Source organism: Hoplias malabaricus, chromosome 2 (genome assembly GCF_029633855.1).
Source record: "Hoplias malabaricus isolate fHopMal1 chromosome 2, fHopMal1.hap1, whole genome shotgun sequence".
Lineage (NCBI taxonomy): Eukaryota > Metazoa > Chordata > Actinopteri > Characiformes > Erythrinidae > Hoplias > Hoplias malabaricus.
The window spans coordinates 23,147,745-23,175,460 of NC_089801.1; the positions used below are offsets into that span (position 1 = coordinate 23,147,745).

General features: G+C 41.5%; 1 protein-coding gene across 2 annotated transcripts in view; it reads left to right on the forward strand.

The window, feature by feature from the left end:
* The window catches only part of srrm3 (serine/arginine repetitive matrix 3), a 106,023-nt gene that overhangs the window by 6,019 nt on the left and 72,288 nt on the right, over positions 1 to 27,716 (forward strand). For both annotated transcript variants that reach the window (XM_066661089.1, XM_066661090.1), the window contains exon 2: positions 20,161 to 20,247. The gene's annotated coding sequence lies outside the window, so the exon portion shown is untranslated. The remainder of the gene's footprint in view (positions 1 to 20,160; positions 20,248 to 27,716) is intronic.

Here is a 27,716-nt window from a genome sequence, read left to right on the forward strand (position 1 = left end):
CGTGGGTTTCCTCCGGGTGACTGTCTGTGAGGAGTGTGGTGTGTTCTCCCTGTGTCTGCGTGGGTTTCCTCTGGGAGCTCCAGTTTGGTAGGTGGATTGGCGACTCAAAAGTCTCTGTAGGTGTGAGTGTGTGAGTGAATGTGTGAGTGTGTGTCGCCCTGTGAAGGACTGCCGCCCCCTCCAAGGTGTGTTCACGCATTGCGCCCAATGATTCCAGGTAGACACACCGTGACCCTGAACTGGATAAGTGAATGAATGAATCAATAAAAGTTTAGTAAAGCATACTTATTTGTAAGTTGTAATTTGAAAGACCTACCAGGCCATCAAACCATTTTATTTGGCCCCAATGAATGTATTGGACATGTTGTTTATAGACCTTTAGCTGCCAGAGATAACATTATTTTCTTATACTTTAATAAGAGCCTACTGTCGTCATCAATAAAACTTACATTATTTAAAAAATAGGCCTTTTGGGAAAGTTGCTGGTGACTGTTGGTGAGCGAGTAATAATTAAGGGGCAGGACCTAAGTGTGTTATTTCAACAGCATCACACTCGTACTGAGAACTGAAAATCATATCATAGCACTGAGACATCTCTAGTGTTTAGTGTGAGCTTCTATATGTGAGCCTACTTGTGTTTGTGTGTTTAAGTGTGTGTTCATGTTCCTGTGTCTTTGTGTTGTCTATCATACAATGACACCCTCGAACAACAGCAAGAAATAGAACTGTCACTCCAATAAATTCCTACATGTTATTATTGGTGGTGTGATATTACGTATAATGGAGGGCATACAGATTGTTTAGGAACCAGAGTGTGTAGGAAGGATGTTAAGGAAAACTGCTGTGCCCTCGAGAGAGAGGATAAAAAACACTTGAAGTTGTGCTTTTGAAGACTCAGAAAGAGAGAGAGAGAGAGAGAGAGAGAGAGAGAGAGAGAGAGAGAGAGAGAGAGAGAGAGAGAGCGTTCTGCTCCTTCTGCCCCTGTGTATTGTGAACCAGTGCCAAGTTTTGATTGTGTAATTGCACTCTGAGTCATCTTCACTGCTCAACATACTCTGGAACTGAGCAGGACACACACACACACACACACACACACACACACAGGCTTGTTATATGGAGTGTCAATTTTGGCGCCATGTCAAAATGATGCCATTCGAAAGTGATAGTTATGTGTTAATTTGAAGCTTTTCTCTGTCTGAGGTGTGTGTGTGTGTGTGTGTGTGTGTGTGTGTGAGAGAGAGAGAGAGACATTGTCATATGTTTTAAGTGTATCTCACCTTCAGTTCATTTTAATATCATCCAGAGCAAGCCCATGCATACCCAGGTGTACATATGAACACAGTATTTCAATCACTTTTGGATCATTGTGTTCTTCATATAAAATGGTGAAGATGAGTCAAATTGGGGCTTGCTTGTTTTTGAAACGATCAGAAAAAGCCATTACTACAGCATTTGAAAATATTCACGTTGAATTCTCAGAGTGTGTCAGATCTCTCGTTCCCTTTCAAGTGCTGACTTTCTCAGTCTCTCTGCCGATATGAGCTTAAAGACAAGAAAAAGCCTCTCTTTCTTCACCCTATTACATGCAAGTTAAAATGCTCATCTGTAACAAATATGTAATATCTGATGATATCTCTGTGATATGTAGAGATCTAATTCCAGGTATTAGTATCAGCAGAAGAGGCTATATAAGGCTAGCTCTCCAGTCTGTTTGCGTGATGGAAACCAGTCTAATGTGCTTACGAAGCCCCAGTATTTGTAAATTAGTAAAAACATGTATGCTAGGCTTCTCTCTCTCTCTCTGCTCATGGCAGAGGGATCTGGAGTATATTTAGGCAATGGAGAGAACTCCAAATATTGAAAAGCATGAACCGAAATGAGAATATTGCTCACGACTGCTCCATCGATGGGTAAAGTTGAATTATTTGTGCTGTTTCTGATCACTTAAAGTGGACGTGTCTCCAAACTCGGGAGACGGCTGCATTACAGAAAGTGGCACAAAACTAAACAACTCGAGTTACAAATGAGTTTCTGTGGTAATTCAAACAGTGAATAAAAACTTACAGACAAGTTAAACTTCAGCCACATACAAACAACAGCTGTTTCCCCCCCTAAAACACTCTGTTCCACCATAAAAGACACTTAGCTTTGGGATGTAAACAACCAGAGAGAACTACTGCTGCCCGCAATTGTAGACAATGCCTTTAAAGAAACACTACGTAATGTTTTGGAATACGTAATAAGCTAATCGGCTAATTTATTTGTTCTGAAATTCCTCTCTACCTGGGTTTAAACACCTCAGCTGTATTTCAATGTACATTTTGGCTTTACTTTGAGAGGTATCTACTATGTCTGGTATTTTTTTACAGTAGAAAATAATTCAGTTAATGTGTTTCTTCCTTCTGTGGACCACTGATGGTTCATTGCTTCATGTGCATTTAGTTGTTATTTTACTGTGTGGTGTTTGAGCCGTTTGAGGTTGTGGCACCAGCACCATGCTTTTCTTTCAGTTCATATTCATTGTTGATATTGCATGATACATTATCCTTGTAATTGTCTTAGCTGCTTATTTTTGATTGATGTGATGAAGTGTTGTCTCCTCATTGTTCTGTGTGCGAGTGGGATGGACTTGGCCAGAACGTTCTTCAGTTTTTGTAGACATTTTTTGGGGTGATCTGTGCTCAATTCGTCAGGGCTGTTCAGAGGATGGTTGGAGGCAATCTGTGCGTGATTGGTGTCGTCTGTTGCAGAAAGGGATAGAGCAGATGAAAGGGCATTATTGAAGGGAACAGAGGGGAATGGCTGCAGGATGAAATGATGAAATGGAGGAGAAGAGAAGCTTGTTTGAAGTTGCGCCATTCGTTCATGTGTCTTCAGGGGCAGCAGAGGACACGTAATGCATGTCAAAGACCTTGAGTGTGGGTGGGTGTGTACATATCCGTGTGTGTGTGTGTGTGTGTGGGATGCTAAGCAGTGTTTCTCATGAGACACTTGCTGACACACTCAGAGTGCAGAATACACTATATTCTCTCTCTCTCTCTCTCTCTCTCAGTCTCACTCACTCTGCCTGAGAGTCCCTGTCCTTCTGGTTTGGCTTCAGAGGGGCTTTGAAGTCTCCCATCGGAGAGAAAGAGGGTGCAAGAAACAGAGGGAGTACGAGAGATGCCTGGCATGAGGGTGAGAGATGAGGAAGATAAGAGATACAGATAGAGAGAAATATTGATATGAGCCATCTGTCAAACTGAGACAGAGGAAGAAAAAGAGAGTAACAGTAACTCACCCTGGGTGTTTGCTTTTCGCTTGCAGTGAGAATCACTAGAGACTCTACAACACAATATTATCACAACTCTTGAGCCACGACGTGATTATACTGGGATTTCTGTCTAATATTGAGTCTATGGTGCTTTTGTCTGCAAACACAACCATTGTTTAACTAATGACCTATTGTCATTGAAGCAGAAAAAGCACGTGCACTTATTCATATAAAATTGCAATTTGAATAATCATTTGTTTTTGTTAGAAAGGTCTCAAAGGTATGTTTGGTTTTTTTGGAAGTGTCTCCATTCAGTGATCTACCTTCGGCTCGATACGTGATCAGAAATATGTTGAGAAGGACCTGCACTGCTAGATATCTGCTTCATACAGTGGACCAGTCACCGTTAGTGGGCTGTCTCAGCATCAATGATGCAGTGATTAGTTCCACTCGCAATCAGATCAGAGGGAGCTCTCAGAGCAATCAACAAGATGATTAAACCTTCTGTTCAGCAAGTAGCACACACTGCAGCGTAAGAGCCCAAACCACCACGTCTGTTAGAAATTACTTTTATTGTTTCTCTTTATTTTATGACTTAGAAAGCTTTCAAAATAATGCAGGATGAGATGGTACAGTTTAATCAGTGAATGGCTGCACCCTCAGTGTAATTGAAGAATGTTTAAAAGAAGGCAGATTAAACTTTACGCAGTTGCAGTTTGCAAGTGTGAAATTTACAAATCGGAAGAGTTAGGGTTTTTTATTGTCACCTACATCATGTCCGACCAACCTGAGGCTACCAAACACACATGGGCTGTGACATCACAACCTCATCAACCTTTGTGGCCTGGTCCTTTTTTTAAAAATAATCCCAAATTGGAGTCTGGTCACAAAAATTGCTATTATTTATCTTCCCCATGTTTTCAGGTGTATTTGGAAGTAATAGTAGCGAATGCCACCCAAGCCTGTGTCTGTGTGTGTGTGTGTGTGTGTGTCTGTGTGTCTGTGTGCGTGTGTGTGTGTGTGTGTACACATGGGTGCGGTTCTGCTCTAATCTGTTGAATAATGGAGAAGACTGTCTGCTCAACAGCACTCACAAAGGAAGATCAGGTGATCTCTCCTGACTTAAATTACCAGGTGTGTGTGTCTGTGTGTGGTAGGTTATGTATTTTTATACTTGTGAGGACCAGATGTACTTGCATGGATAGGAGTATCTCATATTTCTGGTTATTGTGAGGACATGGTGGTCCTTAAAACTATTCACGAGAGCAGAATTCTCTGCTGAATTAAATTTCCAGATATGTGTGTATGTGTGTGTGTGTGTGTGTGTGGTTGCCACTATTAAAAATAACAGCTGTCCCTCTCAAAACGGCTGCACATACAATATCTGCTCTGAAACCTGAAGAAATGCTACTACACACATGCACAAGCGCACACAGCTACACACACAAAGACGTCCATAATGAGCACACCCTCTAGAATAAAACATAACACACTGACAAGGTGTGTGTGTGTGTGAGAAAGTGTGATTATGTTCACTTTTTGATGGACGGCTGAAGATTAATGGCGTTGTTGACCTTTGCTATCTGTTTCTCTGGGGAATTCATATCTGCTTTTTTCCTAGCACTCAGGAGAGAGCTCCGGATTGTCAAACTGTAGCAGAAAATTTTGAAATTAATAAAGCTTATTGTTGCTCTCTCAGATATCTCTGGAAGATCTGCGTGAACCGACCAAGTTTTTTAGCTTTTAATGAATAATTGTACCATTAATAAAGTACCATTGCAAATGAGAAAATGAATCCAAATGAATACAGTTTACAAGTTTTGAGGAGTGTGGTGTGTTCTCCCTGTGTCCACATGGGTTTCCTCCGGGTGACTGTCTGTGAGGAGTGTGGTGTGTTCTCCCTGTGTCTGCATGGGTTTCCTCCGGGTGACTGTCTGTGAGGAGTGTGGTGTGTTCTCCCTGTGTCTGCATGGGTTTCCTCCAGGTGACTGTCTGTGAGGAGTGTGGTGTGTTCTCCCTGTGTCCGCATGGGTTTCCTCCGGGTGACTGTCTGTGAGGAGTGTGGTGTGTTCTCTCTGTGTCTGCGTGGGTTTTCTCCGGGTGCTCCGATTTCCTTCCACGGTCCAAAAACACACGTTGGTAGGTGGATTGGTGACTCAAAAGTGCATCATATGAACACAGCAGCTGTCTTGAACATTTCATGATGAATGAACCTATAGAAATGCTCCAGATTTACTCAGAATCAAATCTTTTTACATTCCATTACATTCATGAATTCCTCTGTAAGTTAAGAAGGTATTTTCTTGTACTATAAAGAAGCATGTATTTCTTTCTACAGCGATAATCTTCAAGCATCCTTAGGTATGAAAGAAGCACCATATAAATGAAACATTATTGTTATTATATTAAATGCTTTTCTGAGTATCTGTTTTCACATCTCTGGTGTCTTTTCATGCAGGCATTGTGTAGGTCACATGCATTGTTGGCTTCTGCACAGCGTCTGTGAAGTGCTGCTTCTGATTGGACGATAAAGGCTCTTTTGTGTCACGCAGCTTTGGATGGAGGCAGCTCTCCATACATTATTCAGAAACGGGAGACGAAAGAAGAAATTGAATGGACAGATGTGATCTGTGTGAGCTGGAGGAATATGAAGAGAGTGTATGAGCAGAAAGGTTTACTGAGAACATGACAGGGAATGAGGAGTGTGTGTGAGTGGTGAGGATTTCTTGGAGTGTAGTTTATGTGCTTGCTGTGGCATGTTTTGGATTTGGTCTAATCTGTTATATAGCAGTCCATCCATCCAGCCATCTGTCCGTCTGTTCCATTAGGAGCATATAGTAGGAGTGGGCTGTAGATGTGCTTTCCCAGCATCTACTGGATAAGAACTAATGCTCTAAATGTGTGTCAGAACCAGAACGTTAAAAACAATAAACTCTTTTACAAAATGAGGTATTTTGTAACAAAACTAATATCCTGATACTCTACTCTCAAATAGAGCTAATTAACCAAAAATTTCCCACCTAAAACATTATAGCGCAATATCATTCATTCATTCATTCATTCATTATCTGTAACCCTTATCCAGTTCAGGGTCACGGTGGGTCCAGAGCCTACCTGGAATCATAGGGCACAAGGCAGGAATACACCCTGGAGGGGGCGCCAGTCCTTCACAGGACTACACACACATTCACTCAAACCTACAGACACTTTTGAGTCGCCAATCCACCTACCAATGTGTGTTTGTGGACCGTGGGAGGAAACCAGAGCACCTGGAGGAAACCCACACGGACACAGGGAGAACACACCAAACTCCTCACAGACAGTCACCCGAAGGAAACCCACGCGGACACGGGGAGAACACACCAACTCCTCACAGACAGTCACCCGGAGCGGGACTTGAACCCAACATCAATATCAATTTTGGGTATATATCAATGAAACTGAGCACAATATCAGTGCAATACAAATGTAATAAAAACACGAGCTGGCAATTATTATTATTTTTTGCTGGTTTATATTTTTAATGGTTTATATTATTATGGATTTACGGTTGTTGGTGGTTAAGGATAGATTAGGTCTGTAAAGCTAGCTCCGAGGGAGGGGTGGGTTTGGGACTCCAGACTTCACTGTTGAGCCTTCTGGAGGCGTCGTTGGCTTAATTCAGTGAAACACTGATGAGGGGAGCTGCCTACCTGATGACCCCTGTGAGGAGCTAGTGATGCAGTGGGTGGTTTGGGCTGGGCTTAGTTGGGCTTAGTTGTTAAGGGTAGCTGGATGCTGATTGGGTCATAAACTGCTAAACCAATCTTAGTGGTTAGGTTTAGGAACAACGGGTGATAATGATTTTTTTTGTGTATGCCTGTAGGAAGAGAGCGGGGTGAGCCTTATGTAAAGCTCTATTGGATTGGCATAGGATAACATGACTTTTTATCCCGGAAATGTACTTTTAGGTGAGGGAGTGGGTCTAAAAGACGGCTGGTCTTTCTTGTTTAACAAAAATAAATGGCTTTTGTTGCCTTAGAAGGCCGTCTCTCGTCAATGACTGGTGTGTAATGAACTCTCCTGTGGTGTAAACCACTGGAATCATGTTTGTAAGGGTGTTGTTGTAAATTGTCTGTGTGTCTTTAAATATTTAATTTGAGCCAAAGGCAATTATTCTGGTGCATATCTTGATGAATTAGTTTTTTCACACTTTCTGAGACATTGCTGTTGTTGGTGATATGTCAGAGCAGAATCCCAATGGCGATAAAGAAATAATGTATTGTGCAGCCCTAGAGTCTGTGGGTGTGTGTCAAACAGATACTCTCCTCCGTTCATATCATTTCCTGAATTATAGTAATTGTGTATTCATCTCCTCATCCTGCCTCTCAGCAGTGTCCAAACATCGCATCTACTTTCTGTCATTGTGTGTCCGTGCATTAGGCACTGAAACACACACACACACACACACACACACACACACACACACACACACACACACACACACACAGAGGAACCAGCATGCCATCCAATTACTATATTGCCCTAAATAGATTGTGCTGCATTGCTGACAACAAAAATGGCTAATCTGAGAATAAGTCTTTTTTTTTTTGTGGATGGCAAAATGGCCTCTCTTCACATAATGGCCCATAATGCGGTGATTCAGTGTTTCTCTGCTTGCTGCCTAAAGAAGTGGCAAGGGACAGGGCAGAGGAATTGGGATTGATGTTAATCATAGCACTGTTCGGCTTGTGTTTCAAAATCAGAGCGTGGAATTGCTCCGTCGATAACCTTCAGAACGGAGGCATTAATCTGATTTTAACACTTGAGTTGAAAGCCCATCTTATTGATGTGCGGTGGGTGGGCTTGGTCGACCCAGTAAATTGGCGAGGTATTTTGTTCAGTAATGAAATCTTGTGTCAACTAATTAGTTAACTAATTACCAGACAAATTATTCCACAGGAAAGTTAACTTGTGTGGTGGGAGATGCCTAATTATATCCTAGAAAGGAATTCCCAAGTCCGCGCATGCACAACCCACTCACCCACACACACACATACAGCAATTGTCTGTGTTTGATTGTGAAATGTTCTCTTCTTTGTGCTGCACCTGTTTTGGCTCTTTGCTTTTGTCAGCTCTTTATAGCATCCTGTCTTCCACATTGCATACTTTGACGCCCAGGCTAGCCAATAACACCCCAATTATACAGGCACAGGCTGACTCATTGCGCTTAAAGGGGGTAATTTCCAAGCGCAAAACGCCTCTCATTTTTCGTCCTCTAGTTCTTAACGATCCCTCTCGTCCTAAATCACACTTGGAGGCACATAGGAGCAGAACAAACGCGCAAGGTGAGCTGGAGCACTGCTAGCTTCCGGCAGTTTTTTCTTAAAGTCGTATTCTTTGACAAAAATTAATTTTACTCTTTCTTCTTACACTCAGTGTGGATGATGAGCTAATACTAAACAGACCTGCTTGTGTAGTTTCAGACCTAGTCTGACTCTAAACATAGTTATCTCTAAAGGTGGACTAAAGTTTGAGCAACTTTCAATCAAGATTGCTAATATACTATATAGGGCTGTGCAATAATATCGCAAAGGTTGTTTAAACGATTAAAAAATCATTATTGTGATTATCGTGATATTCTGACTTGTTTATGTAACGACATCATGCAGTTACACTTTATTTGCCGTACATTCATTATGTGACTCATTTAGGCACAGCAACAGGTTCAGTGGAATTTTGCTCTGAGTTACAAAATATGCTTCAAAAGATGAAAAAAATATCAATATTCTAAATATTTTTATACAATGTCAAAATCTTGGTAAGTTACCCCTAATACTATATATATATTTTATATGCTTTAAGGTGTGAAATCAAAGTAGTGTTAGTTTTGTTAATGAAAACTATGATGAAAAATACTTGTTGACGATCTATTTTTCACAACCAAAATTAAAAATAATCATTTTAAGATGAGACCTATGATAAAATGTTTTGCACTTCTGCATCTTGGAATAAAACAAAATTAAAATGTGAAAGACTGATAAATGACTTGTTATTCCTATTTTAGTTTTGACAACAGATAATCACAAGAAAACAATACAGGACAGTTGCTCCAGATGTTTGCTGTTGTCAGGGCGATGAGAGCAGCATAGTGGAGAGGAGTTGACTCCCAAAGAATCAAATCTTTGAACCTTTGGGAGTTGCTCATATCAGCCGTTAGCCAATGATTCTGCTAGAGCTGAAACTCTTAAAGTCAACTCAGCTGTGGTTTGCCAGCACCTTCTTTGAATAAAAAAAAATGAATGTTAAATAAATGTATTCATTTTTTTATTCATTGTCTGTAATCGTTTAACCAGTTCAGGGTCGCGGTGGGTCCAGAGCCTTCTCAGAATCACTTGGATGTAAGGCGGGAACACACGCTGGAGGGGGCACCATTCCTTCACAGGGAAGCACACATGTCTATGGACACTTTTGAGCACCCAGAGGAAACCCATGCGGACACAGGGAGAACACCACCTACTCACAGACAGTCACCTGGAGCTAGAACCCATCACCCCCAGGTCCCTGGAGCTGTGTGACTGCGACACTATCTGTTGATACATGATTAAAATTAGGTTGCATTTTTTCATTGAATGGACTAGAACTAGACTAATATATTGTTAGTTTTTTGGACTAAAACTAGACTTAAATGAACAATAATTTAATTACTACAATGAGACTAAAAGTAATATACATTTAGTCCACGGACACAACACACTTTATATCTGACCTTTATAAAGCTGGTGTTACTCTACACAACTTTTAGCCCGGTTTTAAGCCCGATATCCAGTTGGACAGAGTCTGTGGTAGTTAGCTGTAGTCTGCAGTTGCAGGTGTCGGTGGGAATGTTGTGTAGTGTGCGAGGGGCTCAGACTCCGATAATTTGCCTCCAAATGTCGTCTCAGACCAATCACAGCATATCAAACATGTTTGACTTTTTCGACCCGACTTTGGACGTAGTCCCTTAGTGAAAACTCTTTACTCTTTTAGTCCCGTCAACAGCCAATGAGAACAGAGCACAGAAATAAACACAGGAGCAGGTAGTGGAGCTTGGAGCACTGTGGATTAAATGGTAAAACTATGAAAACCTTAAGTATGTTACAGCGAGCTAGATGCACATGTCCCCAAATAATGAGTATTACCTGTAGGAGAATGTAGTGAGCCACCAAACACGCTGTTACAGCCTTTATTTCAGGTATATTCTAATTTTATTCCAGCTTAAATGACACAGCACTGTGGCACACGCTACAGCTACCGCCAATGTTTCTGAAATATTTAAGGTGGAACAGCCTCAAGTATGTGTTATTCTACTTATTTCCGGCTCCCGCTGAAGTGTGTAGAGACAGCGCTGTCCAAGTCATGTGTTTAGTTTGGGAGTTTGGGGTCGTGTTGTGTTTTATCCCAAGTCGTGTAGCGTGTGCCTTTCCAGTCTCCATGAAAATCGCCACCAAACAGTCGTGTAGTGTGAAATACCCAGTCTGGTTGAGGCAGCAGACTCTTGATCGTCTACATCGTTATTCAAGGCCACATTTGTGCCATAAAAGGCATTGTTAGATTCATAGAATGGACATGCAGGATACACATTCAAGCCAGCTGGCCCTAGCCATGCTCAGTCATTAGCTCTAATGACATTGTGGGTCATTAAATAAGGTGGACACCTAATGAAGCACCGCTGCATGACTATCATGCTAAACCTGGCCTGTTTGTTTCTCTTGTCGTGACTGAGGACCACTCTTCATTTTGAGTAGCTGGTCTTCCTCTTTGCTTGTTTTCTGAGAATGTTGCTGCTAATGGAGTGGGATGCTTCAGTAAGACCAGGATTGTAGAGGTAACTGTAATAAAGCTATGGGTTTGGGCTTGGCTAATGGCATGGACAGGGCAGTGGGAGTAAGTGATTGTTTGGGTGCCTATTGCTCTGCAGGGTTGGATGAACACATGGGCACAGCAGCGGTAAGCTGGAACACCCCGCAGCTGTGAACGCTTGAGCGGCCAATCACACAGTGAGTGCACTGGAAGAGAGAGAGATCAGAATGGGTAAAGAAAGCAGCATACACAGCCCTGGAGGTGTTATCCGCTGCTGTAGCCAAGCTGTGGAGGATTGGGGGATGCCAGCAGCAGTGCATGTCCACTCAGGTTCACACAAGGGGCCACCTGACCTTTTCCAGTCCAGTGGAGATGACTTCTGGTGGGTTGTAAGCAGATATAAAAAAATATTACACTGTCTACATTGTCCAATCAGGGAATGATTTATAAATATCCTCATTTCTAAGGCTGTTTCTTTAGTTATGATTTATCACTTTAACAATACTTGAGTTGAAGGCTCAGGTTGTGTTTTGAATGTTGTATTTTTTAACCACACTAGTCCTTTATAGCATGAACTTGTGATGTCTAGGAACTCATAACAAGCGATGGGGTGAGCAGGTTCAAGACAAGAGCGGTCAGTTATCATCATGTTAGCTATCATGTACTCTTAATGTTTTAGTGTTAAGAGCACAGTTGGTGAATCCTGTGTGATCTGTGTCCAGCCAAACAAGCCCTGAGTTCACCTGGTCAGCTGTATTGATGGCAACAAACTGTATGGAAACTTCACCACAGAAGTGAATCACCTTCAGTCAGGAGATTCGTTTTAAAGCATATATTTTACAAAATATTATATATATACAAATTAACATGCCTTTTTCTTTCTTTTTGTTTGTCTATTTGCAGCAGCTTGGAAATTTTCAAAAGAAGGCATAGCTTCCTAACTCCGATGAGCAGTTAATATCGACCGGTTTTGAAGTGTGAAGGCATTAAAAAGTCAACAATTAATGAACGCTAATCATCACCAATTAGCAAATTTAGCACAGACCATTCCTCTAAAGGTGCAATTTCACAGACTCCTCAGTGTTAAATCAACACTACTAGTACTAAATTAACACTGAGAGTTAAAATGTAACACTCTAACACTGTGTTGATTTACTTTACTGTGTACCTGACTGTGTTATTGTAGTTCTATCTACCACCAGAGCACTATCCCAGTGCAGTGTGCATATGCATTAGTCAAGGTGACCTCCAGTGGCCAAGCAGGTGAATCACAAAGACTATTCCCTTGAGTTGATATTATTTTATAGTTAACTTACTACTAGAACATGTAGAGATAGAGATTCACCTTGTTGGAGAGTTTTGTGATGGTGTTGATCCAGACTTAATCTGTATTCCTTTTACTAGAGAGAGGGAGAGAGTGTGCAGTATCTTATGGATCCCGTATAGTATTTTCTGAGAGGAAATTACATACCCTCCCGCACTCTCTTTCAGAGTGAATGGATCTGGTTTGATCTTAGCTTCCTCTGGAGATTTTCTTCACTCCTCAAAACTGACCAGCTGTACTGAACAACGAGCGCTAGTCAGAGAGGTATAAAATAACAATTTCTGCGTGAAGGAGAAAGAATTGAATGTACAGGGGTTGGACAATGAAACTGAATATCACCTGGTTTTAGACCACAATCATTTATTAGTATGGTGTAGGGCCTCCTTTCGTGGCCAATACAGCGTCAGTTCGTCTTGGGAATGACATATACAAGTCCTGCACAGTGGTCAGAGGGATTTTAAGCCATTCTTCTTGCAGGATAGTGGCCAGGTCACTACGTGATGCTGGTGGAAGAAAACGTTTCCTGACTCGCTCCTCCAAAACACCCCAAAGTGGCTCAATAATATTTAGATCTGGTGACTGTGCAGGCCATGGGAGATGTTCAACTTCACTTTCAAGTTCATCAAACCAATCTTTCACCAGTCTTGCTGTGTGTATTGGTGCATTGTCGTCCTGATACACGGCACCGCCTTCAGGATACAATGTTTGAACCATTGGATGCACATGGTCTTACTGGTGCAATGTGCAATTAATGAAGATTGTCCACCAGGCTGCTCCAATTTAGCCATGAATCCTCCCACACTAAAATGACAGGTGTTTCAGTTTCATTGTCTAACCCCTGTATTTCAGTACGGTACAAAATTCAAAGACTTCCTTTTTATTATAGTTTCCATTCTGTTTGAGAGGCTTTCAGTATTTCCCAGAAATCCGCTGAGACATTTTCCACTCTTTCAAAGTTCAGAAGCTGTTTGCATGGTTGTTAATGATCCTTTTTTGTTAATATATATTTTATTCATACAGTACCAGTCAAATGTTTGGACACACCCACTCAGGGAGGGCTTTCTTGGTTTTGGGCCATTTTCCACAAATTGTGAATGTACAGTTTCAGTCAAATATTTGGACATCTTCTCATTCAATGGTTTTCTCTTTTTTATTATTAGTATTTTTCTACATTGTAAATGAACATGGAAGACATTAAAACTATGAAGGAAGATGTATAGAATTATGTAGTAAACAAATAAATGTTAAACAAATATGAATATGAATACTTTAGATTCTTCAAAGTAGCCCCATATTCCTTTGAAGACAGCTTTGCACGCTCTCTGCGTTCTCGCAGTCAGCTTCATGAGGTCGTCACCTGGAACGGTTTTCAGTGAACAGCTGTGGCCTCGTCAGGAGTTAATTTGTAGAACCGCTCATCTTTTTAATGTGTGTGAGACCATAACTTGTGTTGTGCCGAAGTAGGGGCTGGTGCACAGCTCTATACAGTGAACAGCTCTATTCCACCAATGACTAAGGAGAAGGTGTGTCCATACATTTGACTGATACTTTACACTTATAACTTATATCTGTAGGAGCTTCAGTTTGGGAAAACTCTGGTCTTTAGCTTATTTTCTTCAGAATACTCTGTGGAAGGGGATTGTTTTACATGGAGTCTCCTCAGGAATTTCTCCTGGAAAATAAATAGATGAATGTAATGGACGTTTTCACTGGGAGTTGAATAAATAAGGGGTGGTGACTGACCTTTGCAGAGTGTGCCTTTAAAAGACAGAAATTAGGAATAAAAGGCCAAACGACGGGCTGGAACTGAGAAAGATAGCGGAGGAACAGGTAGAAGCAAAATATGACCACTTGTCTCTGCCTAACTTAGTGGCAAACAGAGCCCATATTTCAGCACACACACACGATTTATAGTGTCACTATAAACACACACACTAACCACTATGTAACCGGTCACAGTTTTTGAGCTATGCCCAGTTTATGTGGCAGTAGATTCGTGGCAACACTACACATGACTGCACATCCAGTCAAATTAATTTGGCAGAGTGTTTGTATGAGCTATAGCAGGCAGAATCAAGTCCCTTACACATGCTCAACGGTGCCCACTTGGCTCATAGCTCTCAGCTGTCCAGGAAAAAACAATGGATAAAGCAAATGAGCCTATAGGAACAATGAGGAATGTTCTGGAGTAGGGTTTCTCAACCACTGGGGTGTGAATCACAAGTGGGCTGCAAAGCACTTCTCTAGTGGTCCTCAGGCATTTACTGAGGAGGAGACTGGTCCGTAGTGGGCATCGATAGTGCTAAAAACCAATGAGAAATGAAATTGACTTAATAATAAGAGGAAAACAAGAGTTGATATAAGTCCTGGAACAGAAATAACACATTTTCTGTCTTGAAGAACAAGACTTAATGTGAGACTGAGACACTTTGAATCCAAATCAATTTTGAGAAAAGGACCAAGTGACCTTTTTTGTTTATTTTATTATTATTAACAATTATTAGTGAACTAATTTGTATCTCATAAACTATAAAATGAATTCCTGATTGTGTTGCTTTGTTAACATAAAAAAGGACTCATATTTACACTTTTTTAGCCAATTTGAGCATAGATTTTATTTAGGTATTTTTGAGTGTATTGTTGCTACTCAATGATGACAGAACAACTCCAGATGAAGGTGCTGAACTCGCCTGTGAACTCTGAGAACGATTTCAGAGTCCACCTTACCCTGAGACAAGACTGAGACCTACGTTGGTAGGTGGATTGGCGACTCAAAAGTGTCTGTAGGTGTGAGTGTGTGAGTGGATGTGTGTGTGTCTGTGTTGCCATGTGAAGGACTGGCGCCCCCTCCAGGGTGTATTCCAGCCTTGCGCCCAATGATTCCAGGTAGGCTCTGGACCCACCGCGACCCTGAACTGGATAAGGGTTACAGATAATGAATGAATGAATGAATGAATGAATGAAAGACTGAGACCTCACAGCCTGAAGACTAAGACTGTGCTCAAGTACAACATAAAGTTTACTTCCCAGAAATTGAAAAATCCTTATCTAAACACTGGCTGTGGGTTTTTGCTTTCTAATTCTGAACAGATGGGTTTTAAGGTGGAACCTTTTATGAATCATTGTTTTAGAAAACAGCCAGAAACTTAAATATTTGCAGCAGAACAGTGTTCAGTTTTAGTGTCAGTGTGTGGGATCACTGTTTTGTATCAGAGGTTAAAACCTAAAGCCCATGTGTTCCCATGTGTAACATGGTGATAAAATCTGTGCTAGCTTTGATGAATTTGAATTGTAAACCAATAGTTTGTAAGCCATTGATTAACTTCTGAAGAAGGCATTCTTTTATTAGAACCACTGACAATCTGAAATGGAAGAAGCTAATGTTAGCAGTCTTATAATCTTTGCTAACAAACTTTAAAAGTTTTGTCATTTGGCTACATACAGATCTAGCCATACTCTTCACTGCATGTTTTTGGTGTAACTGAGTCTTTGAGCTGTGTCCTGAAAGGACCACATTGACCTGTTTGTGTGCTACAGTACTCTGCAATTGTATTTCATTTCCAGTCCGTACAGCAGTTTAGTGCACGCATATAACACACAGGCATAACTAAACATGCTAAATATATAATGTTCTTTAATATTTAATGAGTTCTCCATATTGACTTTTTCATGGCCTCCACTGATGTCACAAGGCTGGGTTTCAGTTTTTTTAAAGAAACATTTTTTCACACCTTCACAGTTCACTGCAGTTGGAAGTTGTTTGCATTCTGTGTTGGTTGCTTCTAGGTACAGAAGGAAGGATCGTTGTTATTTCAGATTCAGGTAACGAAATGCCCTTAGGGTTAAGGGTTGAGTTTGTGAGGCTGGACTTTTCAGGTCAGAGAAACTATAGGAAGTGCTACTGGAGGTGTGTGCAGGCGGGGGGGTGGAGGGTTTTTGTGGGGAGTGGGAGGGATGGTCCATGAAAGCAAGCAGAAGAAGTCCCATGGGACCACAGCCAGGGAATGAGCAGGAAACAGATGGTTGAGCCAAGTAGGATTGTGTGTGTGTGTGTGTGTGTGTGTGTGTGTGTTGGCATCAGAATCATCCTCATTGAGAGAGAGAGAGAGAGAGAGAGAGAGAGAGAGAGAGAGAGAGAGAGAGAGGAGGTTAAAGTGAAGCTAGCATTGCTCTTTGTGGAAAGCCTTGCTTCAATTCATTCCTCCTGCTCTTTTGTCAGAGTGAATAGATCTGGAAACGGCATCGCTACCCCTACACACTGTCCCCTGCCAAAAAAGCAGCTTAGCCCCTCAGGGAGCAAGAAAATGACTGTTTCTGTTTAAAGAAAGTACAAGAGTTAACCCTTAGAAGTCTAGGATTACTACACATACTGGACAGAGAGCCAGTACTACACTGAATCACATTTCTATTATTTTTTTATTATTTAATGTGATGTTCATGATTTTAATATAGAAAAAAAAACTTTATAAAATTCAGAGGATGCTTCCTCATTATTTGCTCACACTCCAGTCTGTTTGTGCCCTGGAAAAAGCTCCACTGTTTGTACACAGCCCTAGCTTGGTAAATGTGGAGAAAATTCCCAAAATGGCATGTAAGGGGATGAGGATGTTGCTCTATATATACTCGGTGAGTAATATTGACACATTATTGCTGTTACAGATTACTTAAGGTGGAACTGACTCCAGATTAAGGAGACTGCTGGCTGCGTGAAAGTAAACAGATTGAAAGTGCTAATAAAATTAACAGCTTTAGTTACATATGAGTTTTTTATTTTAGTTCAGTGAATAAAAACTTGCATACAAGTTAAATTCATCCACATCAAAGCTACAGTCCTGTTTCATGCTCAAATATACCGTTCCACCTTAATAAACCCAAATCTCCACACAAATAGAAGTTCTGACTTTTTCTGATGTAGCTGGATGTCAGAAAGTGAAAAAAAACACTGCACTAATAACTTTAATCATAAAATATATTTGAAATTTCCTCTTTAATTTACAAACCAAAATACGGAGAAAGTACTGAACACACTTTCATTTCAGTGGCATATATCTTTAAAAAGAGAGGGATGAAGAATAGATAATTGAAAGAAAGCAAGAGGGAGGGAGGGAGAGAGAGAAAAATATGGAATTAGAATGAGCAGCAGAATCCCTTAATCAGAGGCTCTCCGACAAATTCCAGCACTGACTCAGATCTCTCCCCAAAACCTAAAAAGACATTGATGCCTTCAGGCCTGCGGACAGAGATGCAACAGCAGGACACGAGTGATGTTTCGGCCTTTGTTCGTACTGCGTGCAAAGAGAAACAGGAATACAGATTCGTTTTCACACTGAGAATGGCTACGGCAGAATTAAAAGTAGATTAAAAGTATTACTTCATAAATAAAAGATACCATTTTTGAATTTTTTTCTAAGATAGATGTATCTGCCTACACTGTGTTGACCTCCGCGGGTCCTGACACTTGACCTGTGCGTGCTGCTCTGCGGTGTGTGGGCGCTGTGCTCAGCCGTTATAAAATGGTAATGACTCGAATGGACACCCACTGCCCGTTTCTTATCCTTGAGTCGAGGGCTGTAGTGATTAGTCAACAAAGTTAATTAGTTGTCGGCAGTTACAGACTGAAGGTAATGTGTTCAGAATGAAAGCACTGCTTTTCTGATGTATGTGGTCATTCTTACAGGCTGCAATGCATTGTGTAAAGCGTTCTGTGGGGGGAGGGGGCAGGGGAACTGGGGGGTAAGGGGAGTGACGGGACCACACTTTATCCTCCCTCAACATTCATGACTGAAGTACACTTGAGTAAGGCACCTGACCACTAATTTTTCATTGGCTGCCCACTGCTCACTGTTCCCTGTGTGTTTACGTGTTGAGTATAAAGAATATGAATGATCGTAGTGCTCTCACTCTTCCTCTTTCACTTCTCTTTTCTTTCTCCCTCTCTCGCTCCTCTCTTTTCCCTCTCTCACATCTCTCTTCCTCTCTTGCTTCACTCTTTTCCCTTCTTTCTTTCTCACTTGTCCCTTGTTTGCCCTCTCTCACTTCTCTCTCTATCTGTTTCTTACTCTCTCTGCAATGAATCAGATTTTAGCTCACTCTCTCACTCACAGGCAGCACTGGTCGCCGTGGTGACCCTTCCTCCATATCGATTTTGCCCTCCTCGTGCTTTATTGCTTCTCTGTATCACCGGAGACGCCTCCCGTATTTCTGCCGTCACCTCGAGCGGCGCCAGGCATGCTGGGTAACCTTTGAGGCGGTAAGCAATGCCTCTCCAGGGAGCAGCGGAGCTCTGGATGCCCTTTCAATGATCCAGGAGCAGCTTCCACTGCTCAAACAATAACACTGATCACTGTGAGAGGAACTGAGCCACTGGAGTGAGATCAGTGCAAACTAGAAACATTCACCAATTCCAGCCACAGACCTTTTCCGACTCCACCTGACCTTTTCTGTGCAGTCCTCCTTAATGAAGCTGCATGTCTGTAAACAAAGCAGCCGCTCTAATAAAGGTGCTGGTGAATCTCAGACGTTTAGCCCATGGGTCGGGCACACATCCCCCACTTCTTGTATTTGTATCTAAATGTGATGCAGCAAGTAAAGGCTCATTTGTCCTCAACTTATAACACAGATATGAATACACACAGAGCCTCCTGTCTCTTTACATTCTCTGAACATTCTCTGGAAGCTTATGGATATGGACGGAATGGAGCAGCACCACTGGAAACTGGGGAAGTGCAGCCCACAGTTCAGGCAAACCACAACCGCTAGTGAAAAGTATTTTCCAACCACATGTCGCAAAGTATTTAACGACCACACAGACCACCACCATTTACCCCGCAGCCTCTTTTGTCTGTTTTTTTTTGTTTTGTTTGTAGTACGCAACATTACATTATCACAACCTCCTTCGCCTCCGTCGCCATGTTTGTTGTTATTGTTGTTGTTAGAAACATTTCACTATGAACTGTCCTCTAGAAGATATATTGCATATAACATCCAAGCCAATGTAAGGAGCCCGTAGAAGTATGTGGACAGTGATAGTTACGTTTCAAATGGACGTATTTATTTATGTACGTAAAAGGAGTATAAAAGATTATACAATGATAATACAATTATTATTTTTTAAAGGGCTCATATCAGGAGTTGGTGTGTTCTCGCCGTGTCCGCATGGGTTTCCTCCGGGTGCTCCGGTTTCCTCCCACGGTCCAAAAACACATTGGTAGGTGGATTGGTGACTCCAAAGTGTCCATAGGTGTGAGTGTGTGAGTGAATGTGTGTGTGTGTCTGTGTTGCCCTGTGAAGGACTGGCGCCCCCTCCAGGTTGCGCCCAATGATTCCAGGTAGGCTCTGGACCCACCGTGACCCTGAACTGAATAAGCGGTTACAGATAATGAATGAATGAATGAATGAATAAAGGGCTCATATCATGGACAACCACGAGTTTTTGACGTAATGTTAATATATTTAAGGCCTTTATATATTTGTTATAAGGGTTTCAAACCAATATATAGTCCACAGCTAGTTTAGATTACAGCTTGTTTAAATCTGAGTGATACAGATATTCAAATCAAGGTCGGGCGAAGCTAGAAATCAGTGACTGAGTATTGGGTCACGCTACCCACTTGTCTTCCACACCTGCCAAATTTAGCTCATTCCTGTCCTCACTGGGAAATATCAGTGAGACCTTCTATTGTGAACCCTACTGACCTGAGACCAGTGCTTTAAAATTAAAGAAGGTTCTACAGCAGTGTAATATGGACACTTTCTCTTGCAGGTCTGCCCTCAGCCCTAAGCCCTGCACTAAGCCTTGGTTAGAGGATAAGGAAGCGTGTCAGGAAGAGGCTGGAGGGACACTCGCAGGGTGAGTAAGACATACGTTCTGGCCTCTTCACGGCTGGGGAGGGGATGGATTTGCTTATGAAATACAGAAATGAAACAGCAGATGTATGGTTATGTGCTGACCTTTATTTTATACATTGCTTTCTAATACGGATGTGTTGCACTTTCTTTTAAAGCATTCAGCAGCCCAGCTTCAAATCACCAACAATTGGTGGATATCATGCACTGGAATGCTTTTTCATCTCTGCTTAATGAATTTGTACGTCAGTATTGTGTACAGCAGTGTACTGCGCTCTCTCTTTCTCTCCCTCTCTCTGTATTGTAGCCTACAGTGGGTACAGGGATTACACTGGCCACAGTATGGCGGCTAATCCACGCAAACTCCCCCTGAGCAGATTACAGCGACGCTTTTGAAGATGTAATTGAATCTCCCCAAACGCTCTGGCCAGCCTACACACACACACACACATACACACACACATGCACACATCACTATTCTCTTTACCAACAAAGCAGTGAAATCAGGACAAATAACAAGAGAGAGATCCAATGAGTCAAAAGTGATGTTCTTTGTGTATTAATTATGTTATTATCCTCATTGTTTTGTGCCGTGTGCAAAAGTCAGAGAGCACCATTTATTTAGGATTTACAACTTAAAACATCTGAAAGGGAAGAGTGAAAAAAGCAGGGATTCCCAAACATACAGCTCAATAAATTAATTAAAGATAAATAATCAACTGTGCAAGACCTCGTAGAGCAACAAACAGCAGCAGAAAATCAAGCTCTGCTCACACTTCCCAACTAAAACAAATATAAACTCATGTTTGTGTCCATTATTCCACTGTGAGAAGACAAGAACATTTCAGCAGAAACCCTTATTTTATTGGTTTATAGTAATTCCCGTACATTTTATATTGACACATAGACATAGTATAACAGGATCATCCCTCTCTAGTAATGTCTCACAGTAAGAAAGCAGTGCTCATCTCTTTCTTTTATTGGTTCATAGCTTGAATGGAACACCCCTCTATTTTTGATGACTCATAATAAGAAAGGAACACCCCTCAATTTTTATTGGCTCATAGTCATATACTCAGAGAGAAATACTCTCTTTTTTATATGTTCACAGCAAGACAGTAATAGCTTATGGTAAGTCAGGAACATCCCTCTCTTTTTTAATGGCTCGTAGTAAGACATAAAAACACCCTTCACTTTTTCAGTTTGTCGATGCCATGCACTGATACGAAGAGCAGGGAAACAAAGTAGCAAGCGAAGATTTGTTAATTAACTCTCGTTCTGTAAACGTTCATTAATTGACACTTGTGAGAGTGTTATACAGGGGGTCCTCGACTTACGACGTTGATCCGTTCCTACGTCGCGTCGTAAACCGATTTCCGGTGTAAATAACGTAATGTAAGCACTTATTCTATCCTAACACCTATCCTCCTCGTTCCCGAGCTGCGGAATCGTGTATTCTTCGCACACCAAACACGAAGTTTGCGTTACGATGTTTACGACGCAAAACCACTTAAGTCGAAACAAGGCTTTATACACTAAATGGGAGATGTGTCGTAACCACGAAACATCGTAATTCGGGACTGACGTAACCTGAGGACCTCCTGTATATATATGTATATTTAAGGCATATGGTACTTTTCTGATAAACATTCATGACGTTTACTGAAACACTGAAACATGACGTACTGAAAGGAAGGGGCCGTTTTAACTGGAAGTGAAATAAATGAATGTTGACCTCTGCTTTGTTTGCAGCGCTGTATGGGGAGGTGTTACGTGGTGCTGGAATGTCCACAGTGCCATTTCTTGCAGGGTTGGTTTTACAGATCTTTCAATCATGCTGTCATTTACGGGACCGTTTTGTTTGACCCACGGGCTGCTGTGACATAAGTGCGTGCAATGGCTTGATGCAATTTGTGTGGATGTTGAAATAGCGCCTTGGTGGTGTGTGGAAGGGACTGTAATTTCCTCCTTGTCAGAAGTGCAGACAGGCAGGGGACTGGTGTTGCAGGCCAAAGGCTCCTATTGAGCCGTCATTTAGAGATGCTCAGAGGGAGGGAAGTAATAAAAGAGTGTATGATCTTCAATTCCGAGTGTGTGGTGTTTGTGTGTGTGTGTGTGTGTGTGTGTCCTGGTCATGACTTGGCCAGTGGAGTATGACAGCTAATGACAGACAGGTCAGTGACACACCTGTCTGCTGGGGCCTTTTCTCTTATCTTTCTCCCTCACATCGTCTATGAGCAGTGCCCAGCCTCGCTTCCAGAGGGAGAAAGAGAGAGAGGGGGAGAGCGGGAGAGAAAAGATGAAGCGAGAGATACTGTGTTTTTTTCTGCATCAGGGAAGACAAGGGTCAGAGAGGATGCTGGCGGAAATAAGCTGTCAACAGCTTTCACCTGCCTGCCGACTGATCTCTTTATCAGTCTCTCTCTCTCTCTCTCTCTCTCTCTCTCTCTCTCTCCCCATCTCTCTCCCTCTCTCCCTTTCTCCCTCAACCCCTCTGTCACTCTGCCTCTCTCTCACTCCTCATTTCACATGGCATGATGTCCCTCGTCCTCCCTTTTGGCTCTTTTCCATCTGTCTCTCTCAATCATACTTCATTAGCAGTGATTCTTCCTCTCTCTCTCTCTCTCTCTCTCTCTCTCTCTCTCTCGCTCTCTCTCTCTCTCTCTCTCTCTCTCTCTCTCTCTCCCATTTCCCCATCTTTGTTTTCCATTTGTCTCACTCAATCATACTTCATTATTCCGCTCTCCCCATCTGTGGGCATATCCCTGTATTGCTGCATTTTAACTGCAAAAGTCAAATTACACGCTCTGGAGCAGATGCACATGAATCTAACGTCATCATGCCCAGTGCTTCTGCTGGATGGTTAAAAGAAGGAGGAGTGTTATTAATCCCCTTTGGGAAACTGAAACACACACCCGGAGAAGCAGGCTACAAGTAATAGACTTTGATGGAGGAGACAGCACAGTTCCTTCACTGGGATCGAGCTGGTGACCTTCCAGGCCCAACCCCTTTCTCCAAACTTAAGGCAACAACGGCCTGTCAGCACTGGTGTGTTGAGTAGTGGAACTGTGAGATCTCTGCATCATGGAGCATCTTTGATGAATAAATGTTGTTTGTGGTCCAGAACTAACAATCCAACATCAGTACCTGTCTCCCGGCTGAATGCAGTTATATCCTCACAGCAGTGTTTTAAGGCGAGGCTGTAACTGCAGCGAAGAGGGGACAAACTCGCAGGTATTTACTGATATGATGCTGGAAGAATTCTTTTAATAAGGTTTTGTTATATTGGTTCTTGCAATTAAGTAAATTTCTGTTCCTGAACAGACACCAGTGAGATCAGACCCTTCATATCAGACCCTTAACCAAGATCAGAAGCCGCATATCTTCCTCTTTACTTTAGCACAGCTCATCATTGCTGTATTATATGTTCATGACATTAGCCTCAGGCCTAGGGTTTTTGCTGATGTGCTTCTCAACCACAGATGATGCGCATCAAAAATGATGCTTCCTGTCGGATCTACCGCCGTCACGGGGATGTGCTGAGCTTATTCTCTTAGAGACATTGACAGCTTTTTCATCAGCCTGCCTCTGATGTAGATATTGGGTCTGCCTTTACCTATAAGCACTTTGATGATTTTGAGGAGGCCCAGTAGACTACATCCCTGGCTGTGTCCTTCACAAACTTTCTTCTTCATATTTCTCTCATTCATCTAGTTCCAAAACTTTTTATTAGCTTCATATTAATTTCTGTAAATATTGCGTTGAAGTATGTAGTGAGGAATATGGCACAGTGATACCTCTGGTAGTGTTGCTGCCATGAATCTGTAGGATCTCTGTGCGCTTGGTTCGATCCTCACATCGAGATGCTGTCTATGAGGAGTTGTGTTCTTCCCCTGTCTGCATGGGTTTCCTCCAGGTGCTAGAGTTTCCTCCCACAGTCCAAAAACAAATGCTGGTAGGTAGATATGCTGGGCAAAATTGTCCACAGTTGCGAGTGTGTGAGTAACTGGGTGAGTGGGTGAAATTGTCCCCAGGTGTGAGTCTTGCCCAAGGCCATTTTATTGTATAGCACTGGTCTCCTGTGCTTGAACAAAGGTGGTGTCCACTATGGCATTAAATATGTTGAATCAGTGACTGATGAACCTTTTTTGGTATTTTTTTTGTGAATTTTGCTATTGTTAAAGGGTAGATATTATGAAATATATGTGTGTTATCAGCACTCAATTTAAAATTTAGTATAAAAATATGAATAGTTACAAAGCCAATAGGTTTATGTTTGAAGCTGGTGTCAAGTTTCTTGTTTATTTTGGAAGTTGTTCAGTGGATATTATACTGTTCATATCGATATCGGAATTATGTCGTATCAAGTAAAATAAAAAAATATATTTTGATGTAAATTTTGACCATATTGTCCAGCCCTACTGCCAACTCTCAAACTGTTGTCCTGCCTACTCTCTCCAATCACAGCGCTGGACCCACATTTATGAGAGAATACATGTGGGGTGCCTTGTGTTTGGCCGTTGTGAACAGCGATATTTAGACAGTGAGAGAACGGTGCTGTGGTGTTTGATCCTTGTGATAGTTTATCCATAGCATGTCACAGTCATTTCATTAAAACTGCAGAATTGTTTTAAAGCTACAGTCCTTAAGTTTTGGAGATTTGGGGATTTAGAGACCTCTCTGGTGAGAATGTGTAATTACACCTAGCATGTGGACGAGTACTTTTTCAATGTGATTCGTGATGCGGTGTGAACTCAGAGCAGATGAATCTTACAAGTGTTTACAGTCAGTGCAGTGATGGTGTGGAGTATTCACGAGAGAGATAAAGAGCTCAGTCAAGATTGGGCGTGTGTTCAACAGCTATATAAAATGTCCACGCAGTCACTTTATGTGTATTGGCGCATAACTCTTGTTTACAAATCGACAGTGAGAACAGTCTTTCAAACTATTCAAAGAGAATAGCGATTAGGTAGATGGCTAACCGGCTAATTCGCTGCACAGATGGCAATAGTGTCGTGTTAAATAGTGATAAAATTAGCGTTAGCATGCTAACTGGCTAATTTGCTACACAGTTGGCATGTAAGTGTACTCTATATTACATTATAGGTTACACAATCTACTGCAATTTTAATCTGTTGAAATTAGTCATAAAAATAAAACATCTTGGCTTGTTTAGCAAGAAAAATGCTAGTTCAGTATCAGTCCTAAATCCTTTCAGCTCATGCAGGTCTTTCCACCTTTCAAAAGTCACCCCAATATTTATCCTTGGAACGAGGAGTCTGTAGCATTCTTGTTTGGCCTTTCACTCTTTAGACCTAAGTCTGCGTTTCTTTACAGCAGGTGAAAGAGCAGAGGAAGACTGCTCAGATAGCTCATTGTTAGCTGCAGGTCTCTGTCCTGTTTGTGTGTTTCAGCGCCCATAGCAACCAAAAGCTGTCGGGTCTTCTTTAAAGGCGGAGCATGTGACGTGGCCAGAAACCCCCCTGCAAAAACCTACCCGTCCAATCAGTTTTTAGAATGAATATACTAGGCTTGGCAGGAATTGTCGTACCAGCACAATTCCACCATTTATTAAACTATTTTGTCACCAATGTATTAATACAACATCTTTCAATAATAATAATACAATAAATCTTAGGTACTGGAGCATTAACGCGTAGAAATGGTTTAAAATGTTCCCTTTAAGCAGTTTTTCAGAAGCGAGATTTGAGATTCTCCAATATTTTTCTCTTGTTGAAAGGCAGCAGAAGGTGATCATTAATGTGGCCTGTGGAATATGCACGTTGCACTGAGTTTGGAAGCCACATAGCTCCACTAGCCAAGCAGAGGTTGCCAGGTGTTTGCTTTTTTTAAGTTAAAGAATAGCCATTGTGCTGTCTGGAGACAGAAATAACTTAATAACATCCTTCATACAGGATACTTGTATGCGGCTCTTTTTATCTTAGCACTGTTTCCTGGCAACTGCGTTAATGTTGGGCTTCTAATTAGCAAAGCAGAATTCTTTCTCCTGTGGAATTTCATTCTCTGCCTCTGTACATTGTTCTCTTTCTGTGCCGAACATGATCAGGTTAGTGATTCCATTCAATCACTGCCCCAGCGATCGCTGCATCTTCATTTCAGTCTCAAATTAAAGGGGATTATTGAAACTGCAAATGAGACTGTGTTTTCGGTGACCATTATTTGCTTGGTTTCTCATTATGGCTGATAGAAAATGCCAAAAAGACTTAACAAACACCAGGATGCAGCTGCTTCGCTGAGTTCTAACAAACCTAATATCTTGCCAGCACTACGTTCACATTATTTTTCTCATTCCCTTTTATATAATTTGACTTAGCCCCTAGAACAATTTCTGTGTGTGTGTGGATGCCCATGCTGGTAACAGTATAATTGTTGTACTAGAGCTTTTTGTGTACAGCATGCCTTCAATAAATAAAACAAGCTCCATGCTTTATTGTTGGATTCACCATGATAGTTTATGAATGAGAAAGAATATACATTCAGAAGTCAGCTGACAGTTTTAGGGAAGCTACAGGAAACATTGCTAATGATTTTAAGTAGCTAAGCTAAAGCCAAGCAACACTCTTTACAGAGTAGTTATGAACATCACTGCCATTCATGTAGATTAAAAAAATATAAGAATAAGTCGCATTGAGGCTGGTTCGTAGCTACTTAAGAGATGACATTAAGCAAATTAGGTGAATTCCATAAGGATGGTGTAATAACAAAAGAGACTTTTATTTTCTTTTAGGGCATACACTTTCCAATCTTTTTCCAATAGTCTAACAGGCATTCATATCTGAGTTAACACACAGACTCCTATTACTGAAAGGTTTAGATTTGGCCAGATATCTACACAAAAAGATTACTGAAGTAAGTGATTATATATATATACTTAATTTTGAAGTATTTACTTGTGAAAATTTTTTATTGTCTTTTGCTTTATACATTTTTTGCAGTTGCTACACATAAATGAATCAAGTGCAGAGGTGTAGTATTTACGTCACTGCATTTACACCAGGAAAAGTATCAGAATCTCCATAGACAATACATTCTCTTTCTCATAACCAAGCCTAACTCTGACAATAACTAGACTTTACAACAGGCCATTTGGCTATTTGATAAACAACTTCAGCATCAACTCATTAAATGCAAAGCACTCTTGTATATATGAGTGGTTTGAGGGAAAACAGAGTGAAATAAGGAGTGAGGGAAGTTGTGTGAAGCGCCAATGAAGTTAATTACCGAGTTTCCTTCCTTAATGTCTCATTAGTGCGGGCCATAAAGGAGCTGCATTAACGACTGGCCTTAACGAGCACTTTAGTGCTGCGTTCTGCTTCAACCGTCATCATCATCATCATCCTCATCCTGAGGGGCTCCCTGCACTCTGTTGGGGTTTTTTTTTTCAGACGCAGAGAGAGACCATTGTCTCATCTCTCATGCCCTCCTTTCTTCCAAACACTGTCCTCTCATTAA